Source organism: Hipposideros armiger, unplaced genomic scaffold (assembly GCF_001890085.2).
Source record: "Hipposideros armiger isolate ML-2016 unplaced genomic scaffold, ASM189008v1 scaffold_438, whole genome shotgun sequence".
NCBI classification, from domain to species: domain Eukaryota; kingdom Metazoa; phylum Chordata; class Mammalia; order Chiroptera; family Hipposideridae; genus Hipposideros; species Hipposideros armiger.
Window position 1 is genome coordinate 1513657 of NW_017731788.1, and position 7512 is coordinate 1521168.

Here is a 7512-nt window from a genome sequence, read left to right on the forward strand (position 1 = left end):
TAACATTAAATTCATCATAAAGCATCTTCAAGAGATGATCAACTAATTTCTTGTCTCTACAGGATCACTCACAGCTAGGAGAGAATATAGATCATTTAGTCCAATCTCTTTTCAGAGAGGAGGGAACTGAGGCCCAGGTCTGAAGAAAATTTCCCACAGCGCAGAGCAAGCCTTTTTCATGAGTCTTAAATGACTGAAATACACAGACACCAATATGGGGTTTATAAAATGTCTATGCTATGCACAGGTCCTGTAAACAAATCACCACAGCTCCTTTCTCTGGAAATGGCATATGTTCAAGGACTGTCTCGGTCAAGTTGTGGCCATCAGAACGTGTTTGAGTTTGAGCTGGCTTAAGGACATGGGATGAAGGCAGCCCAGGAATGGGAGGGAGAATCAAAGTGAGGACCTTAAAATAAAAATCAGCAGCAAAGGTAAGCAGACAGCAAGAGAAAGCACTGTATATTCACGTACCAACCAACAGAGCCACCTTGCCTATACTGGGTCATCTGGTTGGTGCCACTTGAGAACTAATATAAGATCCATTTTCCAGGTTCTCTCTACTTTCTCAAGGAGGAACCTTAACGGGATTAAACAGCAGCAATGCTTGGAGTAAATAAGGCACAAAACTGGTTATTTCGATGGGAATCAGGAAAGACAGGGTCATTGAGCATATACCTGGCAGGGCAGGTCGCAAAAGCAGGAAGTAGCTCAAAGGCACACAACTCCAGGTCAGGAGTGGAGAGATGAGAGAAGCCGGAAGCAGAAAGGGCGGAGTGGTTTGGCACTAATGAAGTTGACGTATTTCATGACGACGCCCATGCTGCCTATGGCAACACCGAGGAAAAAGCATTAGCTACAAGGACACTCAACTCCTGGCCTTCAGGGAACAAGCAGCAGGTAGAAGAAAACTCCGCAGGGCAATGACAACCAGTCTCCCTCCTCATGCACTGTGGGGAGCCATGGCCCTTGGCATGGGCACCCCCTCTGGTAGCTTCCACTCCTCATGCACCACTGCTCACTTCTTTGGAGCTTGCCAGTACCAAGACTATAACCACTGCTGTTACTTCTAGAAAGAAGGGATGGGTCTCACCCCCTTGCCCCTTCCCACCTTAGTCCATCTATTATCCACTCTCTTTCCAATTAATCAACCTCCCTTTCTGCCCTCAGCCCATGATCTTCATCCTCTTTATCACTCCCGGTACCATTCTTTTCCTTCTCTTCACCGAGTTCTCAGCCCACACAGTCTGGGTCCTTTCTCCACCACACCAGATAAAGCTTCTCACTCTGAGCCCAACTCAAGTCCTCCTTTCGCTTCACCTTTCACTGAGCTCCCTCCCCTTCCTTGATGTCTCAGGAAACGCTCTCTATACTTCTGTATCTTTTCAATGGTCTTTGTTACCTCCTCTTCCTTCCCCTGTGCCCACCTCTTAAATATGAGTAATCGATAAGGTTCCAACCTTGGTCATCATCTATTACACTTTACTTGCTCTGTATGTGATTTAATCCACTTCCGTGGCTTTGACAACATCTGTGTGTCTATGATTTCCATAATTAAACAGCTCTCCAGAGATTACATACAGGACAGGGATGGAAACGTGGATCTGGTGGTCTGGGGGGAAGGGCAGTGTTCAAATTTCCATGTCCCTACTGTATCATCACCTGGATTGAAGTCCCATTGGCGCTTCTAATACAGCACATCTAAGCTTATCTCTTAACTACATGTTCTCCTTTCTATATTCACAGTCAGGACTTAGCCGAGGCCCCCAGAGGTAACACTCCCCCGGTATGTGCCCACTCCAGTATTTTACACCACGGCTTGAACTAGGACTGTATTATGCAAATCTAATTATACCACCCTCCTACCAGAGAAAATTCTGAGCTTCTTAGCACAAAACCCAAGCCGTTTCATATTCTAGCCCCCTTTCCAAAATGTTTTCTTATACCTCACACAGAGCCATTCCTCCTGGACCTTTCAGAATGCTAGAGCTTTGTAAAGTTTCCTTCCACTTGAAATGACCTCCCCTCCTTTATCCAATTGGCCAACTTACACCTTACTTCAAGAGTCTCCTCAAATGTCACCTCCTCTGGGAAGCCTGCCCCAAACCAACATCCACCCAGCCACCTCAGGGGCCTCCCACTCCTGTCCTCCCCACTGAAGAATTAACCACCCCGTCCTAGTGGTTCCTTGCACACCCATTACTCTCCTTCAATGAGCTAAGTACATCTCATCTCCTGCACTAAACGGCAAGTCCCGTGAGGGCAGGGACCTTAACTGGTTCATCTTTGCCTCCTTGTACCAAGCACAGTACCTGAAAAAAAGCTGGCTTTTAGTAAATACCTGTGTGCTGGACAAAGAGCAATAAGTATGTGCTGCCATTTACCGAGCACGTCACACATGTGAAGCCCTTAACCCCATTATCTCATCTCCACACCACTACCATGAAGGGGATACCACCCCCTTTTGCCTGTGAGGAAGAAAAAACTTAGAAAGGTGAAGGAGTTTGCCCAAAGTCAACAACTAGTAAATTCAGATCGGCTTTCAACTCTTGAGCTCCTGTTTTAAAACACTCCTCTCTACATCTGGATTAGAGATTAGATAATGGGCTTTTGTTTCTATAAAAACGGTCTCTCCTAATCAGGCTCAGACCCTGTGTTAGTCCCAAATCCATTACCACCATGGCGCGTGTGCACAACGAAACCTGCTGATGGACTGGCTATCAGGGTTCCTACAAATAAGGAGTGGGGGAGCATTTATCACAATTAGCTCCTTGGTCTCTGGCTTAGGATGTACTAGCCCAGAAACTTGCAGAGAAGGCTAGATTTCCCCTAAGTACCATTAGGTTTCAAACACCAGTGCGCATGCCCTATTCTGGGAAGAGAGTAAAGGGTGTGAGAGGTTATGATGATGGTAAGTAATGGAAGAGATTTTAACGTTTGCTCTGGGGAAGAGCCTGAAATACTTTCCAGTCACTCCTTGTACAAATACTCCCACACCTAGAATGAGAAGATCTTTCCACTCGCAAATCTAGACTCTTGGGGTACACTATATAATCAGTGGCCCATCACTAACCACATATGCCTCCTATTTCTCTCCCCACAGTACTGTATTGCATTCAGTTATCTTTTTTTCAGTCATCCTCTCGTAACTTCATGTGATTTATGTCAAATGTATTATAAAGTAGACCTCTTGAGTTTTCTCTAATTCTAATGACTTTTTACATCAGTCCCCTATTTTCTGCTAAGATGCCCACCGCCACGACTATCCAGCACATAACTGAAATGAGACCTGTGCCATATATTTCATCTTGTCAACTCACAGATGATCACTTACCCAGGGTCACTCAGCTAATAAGGGATACACATGCACATTGGGGCTCAGACATGAGGACTATTTATTTGCCAGTATTCTCCCCCCTGTATTCTCTCTCTTTGTACTCCTGGATACTGTGTTGGGGCCTTTTTCCATTCCCGATCCAGCCAAATTCCTACTGATCGTTTCAGGTTCAGCTCAAGGGCCACCTCCTCCATGAATTTTCTTAGGTTTTCTCTGCTCTCTCTCCCACCTGGGTGGGATGCCTCTGGGGGGGCTTCATCCCTCCCTATTGTAGCTGAAATGTAATTGTCAGCTGACTCCTCCATCTCCCTTCCTAGGCTCTAGGCTCCCCCAGAGCAGGTAGGGTCTGGGTCTTGTCTTGGGATTCCCAGTACTAGCCCAGAGCATGGCGCATGGCACAGGCACAGCATATGCCTGCTCAATATTGGGTAGTGATCCCACTTCTCTTGAGATGGTCAAAGGCCTGGTGAATGACGTCATCTGACTTAGCAGGCGAGTCTTCTCATCATGAGCAATGCCACTTTCTCAGCTTTCCGTAAACTTGTTCTCTCTCACTAGGGTTACACTGGGACAAGTAGTTACCATTAGTTGAGGAACTGTCACTTCTCAGTCATTGAGATGTACGTTTTGTGCATGATATGCTGATCCTGACAACACTGCCAAGCAGACATCATCCTCATTTTATGGGTGAAGTTCAAAATCAGTTCTCCTAAGTAACTGGTCTACAGTCATAAAGAAAAAAGGCTTTGCTTTAAAAGCATGTATAAAATACTGTATTATGTACAGTCATCCCTGCCCTGAAGAGATTCATTAATATGTGAAATTACACACACACACACACACACACACAGACTTATTTAGAATCTAGTGTAGTGAAAGATGGTCATCTTGGACTTACAGAGGGTCAAGGCAGTTCTACCATATACATTATCCAGGACATCTCAAACCTATAGTCTTAATTTTATCACACAGATAGGGATTATAATACCTACTTAATCGTATCTCAAAGGGGGTTGAATACGCAGCTTTGTTAAGGAATATGGAGGGCATAGGCCCATCTTAGAGCACTATGATGGAAAAAGAGTGTTTTTCAAAGAGTGTAGAAGGACCCTGGACATCAGAGACACCTTTAACAGGAGATGGGAGAAACCAGGCTAGGAATCCATATTTAACAAGCCCTTAAATGATTCTATTGGACAGAAAAGTTTGATAAATACTGGGTTAAAACAATGCTTCTCAAACTTTAAAGTACATGTGAATCACTTGAGATCTTGTTAAACTGTAGACTCGAATTCAATGGGCCTGGTGGGTGAAGGCAGGTTGAGATTCTGTATGTCTAACAAGATCCCAGGAGACGCCAATGTTGCTGGTCTGTGGATCACATCTGCATGGCAGGGGTTTGGAAGATCTATCCCCACTAGAACAAATTAGCTTTGTTCCTGGACCACAGAGTGCACCCTCCCACAAAAAGCCCAAACGATCAGTCTTGGTATAAAATCCCTTGAACTACTCAAAACCAAATTGGACCGCCTTCCCTATCACAGGGAAAAGGCAGTAGCATCCTTTTTAGATACAGATAGCACAGTAGCATGTGAAAGAATAATGACTGCTACTACTTGAGTCATATTTACTGTGCAAAGCATTTTCTATATAGGTGAAAATTAGTAAATAGAAACATCATTTAAAATGGAGTCAGAGCTGGAAAGGATGTCACTCAATGCACACTGCTGACTCCAATAGAAGAGACATACCCTGCATCTCTGAAAAAAAGTGATATCACTTTACTACCTCAGCAGGAGGAAGAAAAGATTCCTCCCTGCCCAGCGACAGCTCAGCTAATGGGAGGTCGCCATAACTAAGCTAATGACAGCACTGTACAAACTTTCAGTTTCCTCCAATGGACTGTTTACAACAGCACCCCAGTCTATAAAAGAGCATTCCTCCCCTTTGTTTCTCTGCACTTGTGTGTGGTTTACCATTAGACCATATGTCCTAAATTGCAATTCTTCATTGTTTCTGAATCAACGCATTTTCCTGGAGCAATATCTGGCTATTTGTTAAAGGTCAATATATAGTATCTCTAATCCAACCACAACCCCACAAGGTGGATATTTTTACTCTGTAGATACAGAAATGATGTAGAGAGCTTAAGTAACTTGCCCAAAGTCATGGGCTAGTTAGCTGTTGCATTTGGAGTGCCAGTCCTGCGCCATTGGAATCCAATGCCTGTGTGCCCTCGGCACATCTTCCTTGGGGCTCGATATGGTTGTGATATAAAATGTGACAGCTTGGGGAAAAAAAATGAAGGGAAAAGTTTCTCCTGTATCAGTCTTTGAGTTTAAGGCTCTGCTGAGGCAAATTCTGGATGGGGGTGAGGATGGGAACATAGATCATTAATTAGTGACCTTTGTTGCCTAATGAACAAAAACATGCAGATAGCAAACTTGTCCATGGTTCTCATAACTCTGACAATGTGGATGGAGTGAAAAGGGCACTAGAGACCAGCACAATGACCCTAAATGTTGCCACCTATCCTTAGGTTTCTAGCTATGAGGCTCAACCAATAAAGAAGAAAACGTCGTCTTGATCCATGTGGCCTATTAATTTCCCCCGCCTTCTCCTGTATGAGGTTTCTGTAACTTTAAGGTTCATATCAACACAGGTTTATCTGCCATTTCATTTCACAGTTGCCACACCTCCCTGCCTCTGATAAAATTGTCTGCCCCTGAAAAACATGTACTGCTAATCAAATGCCTTGAAAATGCAGCAATACTTAAGTTTTTCTTTTGGGTAACAAAATTTTCTGTATTTTTCAAAGGGTTGGCATGGAGAGAAATGCATAGCAATAAAGATGCTCATAGAAAACAGTCAGCTAGATACTCAAGTGTACCAAAGGTAAGAAAGGCAGCTATGAAATAAGCTGCCCAGGCAGGTACCATTGAATATACTTAGCATTTGAGAACCTATGGGTGAAGTATCCACAGTTTTTTTAACCTCAGGTCTCTCCGCTATTGTAGTTTGTACTCAATAGCTTAACTGCTGTTTTTTAAAGATCTTTTATCTTTAACATAAACAGTACAACTATTTCCCTATGTAATACAAAAAAAATGTACTTAGAAAGCCACAGCTCCTGCAATTAAATATATACCATGGCGATCTAAAATCAGTGACATCTGAAGTATCAAAGATTATAAACTGATTTTGCCCCTATGGTTTTCACCACGCAAAATGTTTCTAAAAAGAAACTAGTCTGAAAATCCACTTAAAAGTATGTTTAGAACGTATGTGTTTTAAATAGAAGGTAAGAAACTGAGTCTGGAGCCACTAATTTCAAACTACTAAGCATTTATCTTAGTTCACTTCACAACCCCCAGGAACAGTTCAGATCTTAGAAAATCTAAACTAAAAGTCGACGGAAACGAATTTGAGAGTTTTCTGGACAGGCTTTACTGAAATGTTTAAACACGAACATGTTTGCAATGAGTCATAATTTATGGAACCTTAATGGCCAATGCCTTATATGCCTTTCTTCTTACATTCAATACTATTCTCACACGGGCGTGTGATATATTTTCCTGGCCCTGATCATTTTTATAAAGTTACCAAATCTCAGTTACTAAAGCAGCTGATTTTCTCGTGCTGATTTTTAAGGCTATCTAAACAGAAGAGAACCTGATTCCCCCTTTAAACTATACTTCTCCCGAACCAGGCAGTTAGTTAAATGCTTTTCACCAGCAAAAGAGTACAGTACTTTTAAGACCCCCAAATTGAAGCTGGGGGGCCTAGAGGGCACTCCAAGTAAAAAGGCAGTGGCAAAGGTTACTGGGACGTCGCGATGGGCAGAGGCAGACATAATAACAGGATATGTTCCGCTCTAGAGGAAGCAGGAGCTGCAATAGCCCCAGGTCAGGAAAGGCGGAGTCAGCAGCACCCAAAGGAAACGGGCGCGCCAGGGTTTGCAGGGACCTGGCCTGCTTAGGGACTCTTGCTCCAATCGGGTCCGAGGCTGGTGAACACCTCGCCCACAGAGGACCAAGCTCAGGCCTCCCGGCACTAATGGTTATAAAGAGGTATACCCATCTGCTCCATGCCACCTCCGCCAAAGATGGGCAATGGAATGAAAAGAAAAAGCAAACACCAAGCGCCGCGGCAGGTGAACTTGTCAACAAGTCAGC

The 7512-nt window shown here is 43.8% G+C and overlaps 1 long non-coding RNA gene across 1 annotated transcript in view; it reads left to right on the forward strand.

The window, feature by feature from the left end:
- Nucleotides 1–7297: 7297 nt before the first annotated feature.
- LOC109394809 (uncharacterized) overlaps nucleotides 7298–7512 on the forward strand; it is a 6611-nt gene continuing 6396 nt past the window's right edge. The window contains exon 1 of the long non-coding RNA XR_002126514.1: nucleotides 7298–7490. This is a non-coding gene — a long non-coding RNA (uncharacterized LOC109394809). The remainder of the gene's footprint in view (nucleotides 7491–7512) is intronic.